The sequence below is a fragment of the Beta vulgaris genome, chromosome 6 (genome assembly GCF_026745355.1).
Source record: "Beta vulgaris subsp. vulgaris cultivar EL10 chromosome 6, EL10.2, whole genome shotgun sequence".
Classification (NCBI taxonomy): Eukaryota; Viridiplantae; Streptophyta; class Magnoliopsida; order Caryophyllales; family Amaranthaceae; genus Beta; species Beta vulgaris.
In genome coordinates this window covers 44,284,459-44,299,511 of record NC_079207.1, presented here as the reverse complement: position 1 = coordinate 44,299,511, position 15,053 = coordinate 44,284,459, and positions in this window count along the sequence as shown.

The following is a 15,053-nucleotide window of genomic DNA, read 5'->3' as shown; positions in this document are numbered from 1 at the left end:
TTTTCATATATAATTCTTTAGCTTATTCATTATCTTTTATTATTCTAATTTCTTTCGTTATTTCACTTGATCATTTGGTTTGCTTGGGTGTAACTTTGTTAATAGCTATCCCTATTTATAACTTATACGTACACTTTCATATTGGTATATATTCATATATTATCATTTTTGGTGTCAGTTTACAAGTATATATATGGGTCTTTATGGCCTTTTACAATCTACCACCCTTAAGAAGGTTTCGTCCTCAAAATTTGTATTTGTAGTTAGGGATGTACCTTCGAAAAGATGCGGATAATGTGCTCTTATCTCGTCCTCTTTTTCTAAAGTTATTTCTTCTGAGTGTTGATATTACCAAAGTACCTTGACTAAGGGTATTTCTTTATTTCGCAGCACCTTGCTTTTCCGATGTAATATTTTCAAAGGTCTTTATTCAAAACTCAAGTGCTGATCAATCCGCAAGGGTTGATAAGGAACTATATGGGATGGGTCGTACACGTATTTCCTTAATTGTGAGATATGGAAAACATTGTGCACATTTGTTAGATCAGGAGGCAAAGCCAGTTCATAGGCTACCTCCCTAATTCTTCTTAGAATCTCATAGGGCCCGATATATTTTGGACTTAATTTTCCCCTAATTTTAAATCGTCGTTTTCCCCATAGAGGAGAAACTTTAAGGAATACCTTATCGCCTTCCTTAAATTCCTACTTAGTACGCCTTCTATCAGCGTACTTCTTCTATCCATCCTGAGCGGTTCTCAATCTTTCCTTGATCTTCTTGACATGTCTCATGGTTTCTTCAATTAACTCTGGTCCTACTAATGCCCCTTGATGCAAGTCATCCCAACAAATAGGGGTTCGACATTTTCGTCCATATAAAGCTTCATAGGGTGCCATTTTGATACTGGCTTGGAAACTGTTGTTATATGAGAACTCTATAAGGGCGAGCTTGTCCTCCCAGGACCCCTAAAAATCAACTACACATGCTCGTAACATATCCTTCAAGGTCTGTATGGTCCATTCCGTTTGCCCATCGGTGGCTGGGTGAAATGCAGTACTAAATTCAGTTGTGTTCCGAAAGCCTCCTGCAGTTTTCTCCAAAAATGTGAAAGGAACCAAGGGTCCCCATCTGAAATGATGGTGGTTAGTACCCTATGTTATCGTACTATGTGCCGAATGTATACATCAGCCAACTGTTTCACAGTCCAGGTTTCCTTAATTGCTATGAATCGAGCAGTTTTGGTGAGTCTATCCACGATTGCCCAAATAGAATCTCTCCCATGCCTGGTCCTTGGTTGCCCTTGGACAAAATCCATTGATACCGAGTCCAATTTCCATTCTGGAATGGGCAATGTATGGTTGCAATATTCCTGCAGCCTTCTTGTGATCTAACAACAAATTTTCCGATATCTCATCTTAATCCTTTCCACCAAAATGACTTCCGAACATCCTGAATCATCTTATCCCGACCAGGATGTACCGAATACCAGCTATTATGTGCTTCCTGTAAAATCTTGGTTTTTAAGTTGTCGTCATTAGGTACACACCATCTATCCTTCATCTGTATGCTACTGTCATTGTGTATCTTAAAATCCTGAGCTTGCCCTTGTTGAATCTTATTTCGTAATTCTGTCAGGAACTTATTAGTCTGTTGTCCTTCCCGCATTTCTTCGTATAAGGTAGGATGTATTGACATTGCATTGAGTATGACTAGAGCTTCATGCTGTTGTATTACTAGTATATCCAACCTTTCCAGCTCCTTATATATATCCTAGGGTAATGTTATCAGGGAGTTGACTTCCCGTCTAGGTCGTCGACTCAGGGAGTCAGCCACCCGATTCGCCTTGCCAGGGTGATATTGTATATCAACATCATAGTCTCTATAAGCTCTAACCATCAACATTGTCTCATGTTCACATCCTTTTGGGTGAAAAGGTATTTTAAACTCTTGTGATCGAAATAAATTTTGCACTCTACCCCATATAAGTAATGTCGCCATAACTTCAGAGCAAACACTACCGCGGCCAACTCAAAATCATGGGTTTGGTAATTCTTCGCATGTGGCTTTAGCTGTCGGGAGGCATAAGCGATCACTCTCCCTTGTTGCATCAGCACACACCTTAGCCCTTCTTGGGAAGCATCACTATAAATCTCGAACCCTTCATGTCCGGCCGATAAAGCCAAAATCGAAGCTTGGATCAGTCTCTTCTTCAATTCCTGAAATGTTATATCGCACTCAGCTGTCCATTGGAATCTGGTTGTCTTCTTGAGCAAGTTTGTCAAGGGCAAGGCTATTCTAGAGAAATTCTCAATAAATCTTCGATAATATCCAGCTAACCCTAGGAAATTGCGTACTTCCGTTATGCTTTTGGGCACGGGCCATTCTTGAACTGCTCTAACTTTCCCTGGATCCACTGAAATTCCTTCTTCGGACACCACATGCCCTAGGAACACTACTTTCTTTAACTAGATTTCACATTTGCTTAATTTCGCATACAATTTCTGTTCCTGTAGTATCCCCAATGCCTGCCTCAGGTGCTCCTTGTGTTCCTCGTGTCCGGTAAAGTATATCAAAATATCATCTATAAATACCACCATAAATTTATCCAGGTGGGGTTTAAAGTATCTTTGCATCAAGTCCATGAATGCGGCTGGTGCATTGGTGAGCTCAAATGGCATTACTACATACTCATAAGGCCCATACCTGGTTCGAAAAGCTTTTTTTGGGATATCATTATCAACTACTCGCATCTGGTGATATCCGGATCTTAGATCTATTTTGGAGAACACCTTTGCACCCTCAAGCTGGTCGAAGAGGTCCTCGATTATGGGTAACATGTATCTATTCCTGACGGTGCTCTTATTAATTTCTCTGTAATCAATACAGAGCTGCATCGATCCATCCTTCTTTTTAACAAATAAGACTGGCGCACCCCATGGGGATACACTTGGGCGGATGTACCCCTTTTGTAACAGCTCATCTAGCCGTTTTTTTTTAATTCTACCATCTCTGTAGGCGCCATTCTGTCGGGGTTCCTTGAAATAGGGGTAGCGCCAGGGATCAGATCAATATGAAAATCTACTACCCTGTGGGGGTGGTAATCCTAGAAGGTCATCAGGGAAAACATCTGGAAATTCTCGAACCACCTCTATATCTTTTATCGGGGAGTTACCTAAACTAGCCTTGCCAATGTGACTTAGTTCTCCCCTGATTCCTTGGTTGTCACCTTCCCTATTCCTCGGTCCAGCCTATAGAAATCACGTGCATATCCACTGTCATCGCTACTGGTTGAGGTTATTCCCGATTCATACTCTGGCCTACATACTTTGCAGTTTTCCGGGTCAAGACTTCCTGTACTGGACTCCTCTGAATGTATTGGAGATGCTGGTATCTTTTGGTAGGCATAAAGGTCACCAATTTATCTTTTGTCTTCTTGAACTAAGAGTCTCTTAAACATTTCTTCCCAATATGGATTATCTTGCCTCAGGATTCGATTTTTCCGAGTCTCCATGGTATCCTTTATTTCCCCCAAGACTTCCTCCACCGTAACATTCCACCTAATGTTGCCTTTGTCAACTTCTTCAGCCCTGGTATTGGTGCTTCAAAGAGATCCATTTGCGAGATAGTAGGATAAGAGCTTCCAATATTGTAGTCGGAACATAGGCCATGGGTCACATGAGGGTAAGGTCTTTACTATCACGTAAGCTTAAATAGTTGGTCTCAAGTAATGGTTGTCATCCTGACTCCCTTTAAGTGTGTTTAATTTTCCTATTTGGCTTATAACCATGTTAACGTGATCTAATGCCTCATACCACATCTTCCCAACTCCATCGTAGGTATCCGGTTCGCGATACAAAGATGGCCTTTTTCCGTAGGAGTCTGGGGTTGGAAATAGTGATACCTTCTTTCTAATTCCCGCCATCTAAATATATAATTAGTTTAAGTACCACGTTAAATGATCTTACTATAATTGTTCATTAGGCGCGCTCTTTACTCTCTTCGCGTTTTCGAAAAACCCCTTTATATATATATTAGCCTGGCTCGGATACCAACTGTAACAGCCTCTACAAGTTAGGTGTTAGTTTTCCAATTCCCACATGATGTTCTGAGCAACTAACTTAGATCTGTTATCTTCTCAACATTATAATTTAGCAATGTAGAGTGGTTAGGCTAACATACATACATTACATAGGTATATTTACATGAAATATAAGTAGTTATAACGTATTATATGTCTTATAATTACAAAATATAACCTCCCCGTTTAGCCGATACGTTGTCTTGCAAGTGGAAAATTGTCTTTAATTTATTTCTGGTAACATGGCATCTGTTCAAAAAGGCAAATTCAGGTGTTAGTCTAGACTTCTGGTGAGCATAATCAATTTATCAATTAATCATACTTAGGTCACAATTCGTAATTTTCTCTACTATGTGTACTAGTTTAATGTATTCGGGAAAGGAGAAACCCTTATTGGCACAAGATTTGCCTATCCTTTGCTTACTCTTGTTTCAGTTGGAGACCATCGTCTCCCTTATTCGTTCTGCTTGCAAGACTTTCCAAGACATGTCCATATCATCATAGCTTATCAAAATACTTTTCTTGCTCATCCGTTCGAGCATTCTTATGTCATACTTTTCGCATACTTAACCTTTCTTATCATATATCCGGCTTATTATCTTAGCCGGCACTTATATGGTTTCCCCCTTTTCCCAATAGTTGATGTGTAAAATATTTATTAACATTTATACAAGCACAAACATATCATACTCCCATCGTCCGTAGTATCTGTGTTTACTTATGTTAGTATCTTTGGCCATAATATGCCTACTTTTCTTTACGTACTTCATTTAAAACAGTTCGTGAAGACTTGTCTCACCTCTTTATAAGCGTTTAACTTTGTTAGAACAATTACTATAAAAGATTTAAGAGCTGTAGAAGTACCTTAGTATATTTCTCCTTCTTTTTCTTTACGTTCCTACCCCAACTCGTGCTCGTTCCTTGGATTCCTCACTCTTCTCATATGGTTTGATTCCTACACGAAACAAGAACTAGATTCAGTTTACAAATTTACAAAAGAATTTTTGCAAAGGATGAAAAGGAAGAAATAAGGTAGCAGCACGCAGGGTTGCGTGTACCTGTGCTGCTTTTGCCTGCTTCTGGGCTCCAGCTCATCCTCCTCCTTTCCTCCTGAAATTTTGGGAAAAGTTAGCTCTACTTATCTACTAAGCTGGGGTATACTTATCTTGCTGGAATGCTACCCCCAAATGACTCATTTAGTCCCTTGATCAAGCTGCTGCCAGCTGACCTTATAAGGTGTCACAACCTTAGGCTTCTTTTATTTTTTTTTCCTTTCTTTTTCCTTTTATGGCTTCTTTATTAGTTGCTTAGGATATTGGTGGATATCCCATGTCCCCTTATATCTTTCTTCCTCATTATTTCATTTTCATATATAATTCTTTAGCTTATTCATTATCTTTCATTGTTCTAATTTCCTTCGTTATTTCACTTGATCATTTGGTTTGCTTGGGTGTAACTTTATTAATAGCTATCCCTATTTATAACTTATACGTACACATTCATATTAGTATATATTCATATATTATCATTTTTGGTGTCAGTTTACAAGTATATATATATATATATATATATATATATATATATATATATATATATATATATATATATATAATATATATATATATATATATATATATATATATATATATATATATATATATATATATATATATATATATATATATATATATATATTGGATTTTTATGGCTTATTACATGCTCCTAGAGGAACTAAGTGAGGATTGATTTATAATAAGTTGTAATAACTTTTTTAAATAAAAGAGCAAGGTTTCTTCCTAAAGAATTGAGGAAGAGAACCTTGTTAAAAGGATCTTCTTCTGTTCTTCCTTATTGTCTTTTCTCTTCATTAGCTTTCAAATTATATTATCCGCAAAAAGGTCGAAAATCTCCCCAACTATAATTCAGCCTCTCCCCTCTTGTAGTTGATCTTGTGTTGTACTAAACTAACACTAAGTATAAATTGGCACCCACCTGGACAGCTTGAGGCTCATTAACCCCTCATCCAAGTGGCGTCCATCCCACTCGGCACATAGGGATACCTCTCCCCTTTGCTAAGTCTCCGTACTTAGCGAAATATGACTAAGTACCAATTGGCACTCAGTCGGACAGCTTAGGGCCCATTATTCCCACATCCGAGTGGCGTCCACCCCACTCGACACATAAGGAACCCTCTCCCCTTTGCCGAGTCGCTTCCATACTTTGCCAAATATCGCCAAGTACCAATTGGTACCCACTCAGACGGTTTGGGCTCATTAGCCCCTCATCTGAGTGGCGGCCACCACACTCGGCACATAGGGAACCCTCTCCCCTTTGCCGAGAAGCTTCCATACTTAGCCAAATATGGCTAAGTACCAATTGGCACCCACTCGAAAAGCTTGGGGATCATTAGTTATAAGGCCTCGACCACTAATTCACTATTCAAGACGACCTAATTAGCATCGAATACCTATTTGTTCGAGGCAAAACTGTCGCACCTTAGGTTAAGAAGGTATAAGGCCCCATTTATAAAACATATATATAAACTTTACGAGACATAATACTATTAACTTATTTGACTTATACTATATTAAAGTATATAATGTTAACATTACAAGATATAATAGTGATAACTCATGCATATTAAAATACATTATCTTACTTTTTAGTTAAATTAACCTTACAAGTTGATATTAAAATACATTATCTTACTTTTTATTAAAGCACTACTACTAGATGATATTATAAGGCGGTAATCCTTGCCACTACGCAGTACCATCGTCCCCAACAGCACCTAAAATATAAACACAAAACGTTATGAGTTGAGGCTCAATAACAAGTTACTCTAGCAACGTAAATTCATTTCATTTTATTTTATTTGCAAAGACATGAATAGAATAATTCAAACATTTAAGAAAATGACACTGATTTAGTTTTACTTTAATAATCCATAATTTCATTTTTTTTTTACTCTACTTGTTGTACATCAGTGTTGCGACGTCTCTCAGTATGTGTATGCACCACTATGCAAGGGTCATGGCCTCGGGCATTTCCCTACACCAGTATTGTAGTGGGCCAATGCCCCAGTAAAAAATAGCAGGCTAGTGCCCCAGTAAATAGTACGGTACATGCACGACCTTCAGTCAATTAGTGGATACAGTCAACCTTCACTGTAATTTATCATGCTACGTTTTTTTTACTTGAATAGTGATTAGTATATATCAGTAACTTTCAGTCTTTCAGTAATATCCCATAAACAGTTTCATTTTTAGTGATTAGTAATTATCATATATCATTTTAATGGAATCGTATGAACTTCATAATACTTAATTAAAACATGTATGAACAGTAACCTTGCAACTCAGGAACACTTGTTCATAAGTAATTCTCATTTCAGTAGCATGTCATAATTTCCAAAAATATATTTCAATGAAGTTGCAGGTACTAGCAGTAGTTGTTACCTCAATTGCAGTATGATAAACCTCTTCTTATGTCCTTGATATCTCCTTACTGAGCTCCGAGAACGAGTTCTTTTAAGTTTTAATACGAGTATTTTATTAGTTAGTAATCAATAGAAATCATTAGCATTAGTGCTCTTCAAGTCTGATTCTTAGTTAACAATATTGTTTATACTTAACATGTTGATGTTATAATAGTTTATCCATAACCTTTATACTTATCCCATGATAATCTATATATTTTACTTAGAAATTGAATTAAAAGTATTACTCATATTATAGTCATATTGTCATGTTATGAGTGAGTTGGTTATTAAAATTATAAGTGATTATAACTTTTAAACTAGTTTAGGGGTACATAGATTACAATATGTTATAACTGAAATAATTTAAAACTTGATAATTCGTGTTTTACTATAAATTAATATCTACTAAACTCAGTAGCCTGTATAATTTTAATTACTCAACTATAACATTTAGTAATATTTATAACATAAAAACTATTTTGCAAAGGCAACATCAGTAAGTCATTTTATGTTATTAAATTGTAAGATAAAGATTGTGAATCATGAGTTATAAATTCATAGTTTGAAAAGTCAAGCTTACCTAAAAAAAAATCCAACATTGGGTCTTCAGTCTTCAGTCTTCACGCACGAAAGGAAGGAGTAAAGGTTGTTGAACTGGTGACTGGAGGGCTGCTAGAGGTGGCGGATTGTAGTGGCTGCAGTGAAACAGAGAGGATAGTGTGAGGTGGTGTGCGGTGGTGCGCGAGACTCGCGAGAGAGGAAAGAGAATGAGGTGACAGAGGGGGTTCGGAGAAGGAGAAAGATGGCATCGCTGAAGGAGAAGGGAGTGGGAGGTTGTTCGTTGGCGGCTAGGTGGTGTTGCGGTGTTTGTTAGTGGTGGTTGAAAGGTGGAGAGTAGTGATTGTGGTGGTGGTTGCTTGTGGCCGAAGAAAACAGAGGAGTAAAAGATTGAATTTTTGTTTCCAATTCTTTATATTGATTCTATTCTCTGAATTTTGTTTCTTAATTTGTGAGGCGACAATCAGTCCATTTCTTCCATATTTATAGAGGAATGGCTCTCTCACAAGCTAGATTTTCAGATTTAAAAATTCCTAAACCATTAGAATCCATGGTTTGCAAGAAATCAATGGCCAAATTCATGGTTTTAACCAAAAATCCGGTGGGTGTATCATGTTTGTGAGAGTAAATGTATAATTAGAAAATGTTTGTTGGTTTTGTAATACAAGGGAAAATGAAGAAATCAATGGTTTGGGGGTTCCGGTCTTGCACACCATTGACAAAGGAGGAAGATGATTTCTTTTTCCTTTATTATGTTTACTGATGTTTGGTTTGAAGTTGGGCACATTTTCTGATTTTGGGTTTTTTTTATTTGTTTGGGCTCATGGACTTGGGCAAAAGGGGTCTTCAGAATTTTTTATTAACATTGAGCCTTATACCCAAATTACTTACAAAGTTAACTACAAGATTTCAGTAGTTTGATTTATAAACTTTATTATCCATAAATTATTTACTAAAATATTTAATACATTTTAAATCTAACTTAGAAATCCAGATATAATTAAAAATGTAACTTAGTAATTATTATTACTAAAATTAGATCATTTTTAGTTTAATAATCAAGATTAGTTATAAATTAAATAAAGTTGCTACTTGGGATATTAATATTACATCCTTCCCCTCTTAGAAAAAGTTTCGTCCTCGAAACTGGAGGTCAATTAGAACCTATATCATTAACAGCATATGCATTTATATACAAATTCAATTCACATGGTATACGTACGAGTAACAAGCACTGCCATAAATGTTTCACAATCATTCAAGTCAAGCAGTATCATATAACTTTCAATCAAAGCATTCATTACATAAAGATCATATCACCCTAAGAGAAAAGGTCGGGGTATTTCTCTCTCATTTGTTCTTCCACTTCCTAAGTAGCCTCAGAGGTCAAGTGGTTAGCCCATAGAACTTTCACCATTTGGATCACCTTACTCCTCAGTTGCTTTTCCCTACGATCAAGTATTTCAATTGGTTTCTCCTCATAGGTCAAGTCATTTCGTAGTTGTAAAGGCTCATGTCTAATTATGTGGCTCGGATCAGGGACATATTTGTGCAACATCGACACATGGAATACATTATGGACCTTGTCCAAACCAGTCGGTAATGTTAACCAATATGCTACCTCATTAACCTGTTCTAAGATCTCATATGGTCCAATGTACCTTGGACTTAGCTTCCCTGGTTGGCCAAATCTCATGATTCCTTTTGTGGGTGATATTTTCAAGAATACATGATCACCTACCATAAACTCCAATGGCCTTCTCCGTTGATCTGCATAACTCTTTTGTCTACTCTGAGCTGCTTTCGTTCTTAATTGTATCAATCGAATCTTATATGTCGTATCCTGAATAAATTTTGGGCCCATGAAACATGCTTCATCAATATCAATCCAGCACAAAGGCGTTCGACATTTTCTTTCATACAGTGCTTCATAAGGAGTCATTCCAATGGTGGCTTGATAACTATTATTGTACGAAAACATAAATAGCACCACTACTAGTTTATCTTGCATCAAACTTATCTTGCATCAAATCCTGAAGTTTGCTCCATCCAAATCCAGGTTCGTTTTTCTTCTCCTTAACAATCTTCCACCATAAACTAGCTTGACCCGTAAGGTAAAACACTGCAAAATCTACTCTCCATTTCTCAAGGCATTGCAAAGTTTCAAATAAGCAACCGATCCATTCGATTAATCCAACCTTCAAACTCCACTGGATCAGGCTTACCATCATATGATGGTGGGTTAAGAGATGATAACTTCTTGAACATCACAATGCTCTCATTTTCATTTGTAACTACCTTCCTACGGGATTCTTGGATTAACTCAGCTAACATAGTACTCATATTTTCCAATCTTTCCATTCTTTCTGCATTTTTGTCTAAAGGTTCATAATTGTCATCGTGGTCATCCTCTACATGCACGTCCTCTACGTGCAAATTTTAGCACTGTTTTTAACATTGTTGTTGATGTCAAGGGTCGACATTCTACATGTCAAATTACAATTAGGTTGAAATAAAATTGGTAATCCTTTTTCCCGTAATCCTACACTCATACTCGTTATATATTTTTCACCATTTTTACTTTTCAATTTAATTACCTCAATTTTATATATCCTAACCATAATTCCTTAATTTATCTATAATTTTATCATTACGTTTTTAAATCCATTTTATAACTTAATCATTTTTACTTAACGTAAAACCATGGGGTTAAACGTTATGGTTCAGAATCATTTGCTCTGATACCATTCTATAAGTCCCCGAACACTAATTCACTATTTAAAACGGCTTAATTAGCAGCAGAATACCTATTCGGTCGAGGCATTACTGTCGCACCTTCGGTTAGGAAGGTACAAGGCTACAGTTAAAAAACATATATATAAACTTTATGAGACATAATAGTGTTAACTTAAACAACTTACACTATATTAAAGCATATAACGTTCACATTACAAGATATAACAGTGATAACTCATAATAAAGTATATTATCTTACGTTTTAGTCAAGTTAACCTTACAAGTTAATAGCACCACTACTAGATGATATTATAAGATGGTAATCCTTGCCAATACGCAGTAGCATCGTCCACAACAACACCTAAAACAAAAGTACAAAATGTTATCAGCCGAGGCTCAGTAACAAGCTACTCTAGCAACGTAAATTCATTTCAATTCATTTTATTTTCAAATAGAGAGATAGAATAATTCAAACATTTAAGAAAATAACCTTCGTTCAATTTTACTTTAATAATCCATAATTTCATTTTATTAGTTTATACTCTGGTTGTTGTACATCAATGTTGGGACGTCCCTTAGTATGTGTATGCACCATTGTGCAACGGCCTAGGCCCCAAGCATTGCCCTACACCAGTAAATAGTAGTGGATCAATGCCTTAGTTAGCAGTAGTGGGCTAGTGCACCAGTAAATAGAACGGGATTTGCACGACCTTCAGTTGGTCAGTGGATACAGTCAACCATTTCTTTCACTCTAATTTATCATGTTACGTTTCTTTTACTTAAATAGTGATTAGTATAATTCAGTAACTTTCATTCTTTCAGTAATATCTCATAAACAATATCATTTTTAGTGATAAATAATTATCATATACTCCCTCCATCCCATAATATAGTGCCTACTTCATTTTTGGTGGGTCAAACTTTAAAATTTTTTACCGAATATTCTCATTTGTATAGATAAAAAAAAAGTATTCATATGGGATCTTGTTAGATTCGTCTCAATGTGTAGTTTCATAATATCAACTCTTTATATTTTTTATTGATACGGAATTGAAGATATTAAAGGTCAAAGTTATGTCTTAGAGACCGTGTAAAAAAGAAACAAGCATTACATCATGGGACGGAGGGAGTATCATTTTAATGGAATCGTATGAACTTCATAATACTTAATTAAAACATGTATGAACAGTAACCTCGCAACTCAGGAACACTTGTTCATAGCATGTCATAATTTCAAAAAATATATTTCAATGAAGTTGCAGGTACTAGCAGTAGTTGTTACCTCAATTGCAGTATGATAAACCTCTTCTTATGTCCTTGATATCTCCTTACTGAGCTCCGAGGAACGAGTTCTTTTAAGTTTTAATACGAGTATTTTATTAGTTAGTAATCAATAGAAATCATTAGCATTAGTGCTCTTCAAGTGTTATTCTTAGTTTACAATATTGTTTATACTTAACATGTTGATCTTATAATAGTTTATCCATAACCTTTATACTTATCCCATGATAATCTACATATTTTACTTAGAATTCGAATTAAAAGTATTACTCATATTATAGTCATATAATCATGTTATGAGTGAGTTGGTTATTAAAATTATAAGTGATTATAACTTTTAAACTAGTTTAGGGTACATAGATTACAATATGTTATAACTGAAATAATTTGAAACTTGATAATTCGTGTTTTACTATAAATTAATATCTAGTAAACTTGGTAGCATATATAATTTTAATTACTCAACTATAACATTTGGTAATCTTTATAACATAAAAGTATTTTGCATCGATAACATCAGTAAGTCAATTTACGTTATTAAATTGTAAGTTAAAGCTGATGAATCATGGTTTATAAATTCATAGTTAAAAGTCAAGCTTACCCAAAACTACAAAAAAAAACCCAACAATGGGCCTTCAAACTTCACGCACGAATGGATGAAGAGGAGTAAAGATTGTCGAACAGGCGATTGGAGGGCTATCAGAGGTGGCAGTTCGCAACAGCGGCGGTGAAACAGGAAGCAGAGCATGAGGTGTTGTACAAGACTCGCGAGAGAGGAGAGAGAGTGGCGCGACATAGGGGATTCGAAGGAAGAGAAAGATAGCAGCGCTGAAGGAGAAGGGAGTGGGAGGTTGTTCGTTGGCGGCTAGGTGGTGTTGCGGTGTTTGTTAGTGGTGGTTGAAAGGTGGAGAGTAGTGGTTGTGGTGGTGGTTGCTTGTGGCCGAAGAAAATAGAGGAGTAAAAGATTGAATTTTTGTTTCCAATTCTTTATATTGATTCTATTCTCTGAATTTTGTTTCTTAATTTGTGAGGCGACAATCACTCCATTTCTTCCCTATTTATCGAGTGATGGCTCTCTCACAAGCTATGTTTTCAGATTCAAAAATTCCTAAACCATTAGAATCCATGGTTTGTAAGAAATCAATGGCCAAATTCATAGTTTGAACCAAAATTTGGTGGGTGTATTGTATTTGTGAGAGTAAAAGTATAGAAAATGTTTGATGGTTTTGTAATACAAGGGAAAATGAAGAAATCCATGATTTTGGGAGTTTCGGTATTGCATGCCATTGACAAAGGAGGAAGATGGTTTTTTTTCCTTTATTTTGTTTACTGATATTTGGTTTGAAGTTGGGCCCGGCCATTTTCTGATTTTGGGTTTCTTTTATTTGTTTGGGCTCATGGGCAGAATTTTTTATTAACATGAAGCTTTATACCCAATTACTTACAAAGTTGACTACAAGATTTTAGTAGTTTGATTTATAAACTTCATTATCCATAAATTATTTATTAACATATTTAATACCTTTTTAACCTAACTTAAAAATCCAAATATAATAAAACTTTAGCTTAGTAATTGTTATTTACTAAAATTAAATCACTTTTAGTTTAATAATCAAGATTAGTTATTACTTAAATAATGTTAAAACTTGGGATATTGCATTAGCCCCTCATCCGAGTGGCGTCCACCCCATTCGGCACATGGGAACCCTCTCCCTTTTGCTGAGTCGCTTCCATACTTAGCCAAACATGGCCAAGTACCAATTGATACCCACTCAGATGGCTTGGGGCACATTAGCCCCTCCTCCAAATGGCGTCCGACATACTCGGTCAGTAGGTGGAACTCCTCCGTCGAGCCATTCTAGACTTAGCCAAACAGGGCTAAGTAACAATCAGTAACCCCCTCGATCTACTTCAATGGTTTTCTAATGAAGGATGACCCAGTCGGTCAAGAGGTACCCTCCGTGGAAGGTGACTCAGTCGGCTTCAATAAACCCTTAACGAGGGGTGACCCGGTCGGCTAATTAGTCTCCTAAAGAGGAGGTAACCCGATCGGCCAAGCAGCTCCCTCAAGAGTATGTAACCCAGTCGGCCTATGGGAATCCTGTGGAGCTTGAGAATCCTCGTAACACCATGGATGCGTTTCACTAGGTCGGACCGCGATATTCGCACCTCCATGGCGTGGGCCTAATTGTTTGGGCTCAATAAAAGACCAGCCCAATACCTATGTCATGTCATCATGAATTACCAGATAGGTGGAATTATGGGTCCCACATGGAATTTGACTAGCTCCAGGTTATCTAGGGATCTAGAGATGGGGCTGGAAAGGCTAATTTCCTGAAAAGGCAACATAGACATTAATCACCAGAAAGTTCATCCCATCAAGGTTGCCTTTCTAGGAATTTGCAATGCTATAAATACCAACTGTCTCATCAATGAACGGGTATTGAGTTCTCATCTAACAAACTAGAGCATATCTCTCTAGACTTTCTCTCTCTACCTCAATTGACTTGAGCATTGAAGGGGAGGATCCCGGAACAACCCCTAGGTAGTTTAACCTTATCTTTCAGGTTTCTGGCGTACGGTCAATCAACTCAGACAAACGTTCTTGGTGCTCACTACTCAGCACACTTCAACAATCCTCAATTTTTAGACAGAAACATACAGCTTGATCTGAGTTTCCGTTATTTTCCCCGAATGTTTGATGTTGCTCTTCTATTCCCAAAAAAAGTCAAAAAAGCATGCTACATGTTCATGTGCTAATTTTTCCATCTTACTAGTATCACTCAATTGTAAAGAATTTTAAGGAAATTCTAAATAGTACTGATATCCATGTTCTTAAGTTACCGAAACACACAATTTAGCGCTTTTTGAAATCAATTATTGGAATGCAAGTAACATCAAAGCCATATAGCATTGTCCAT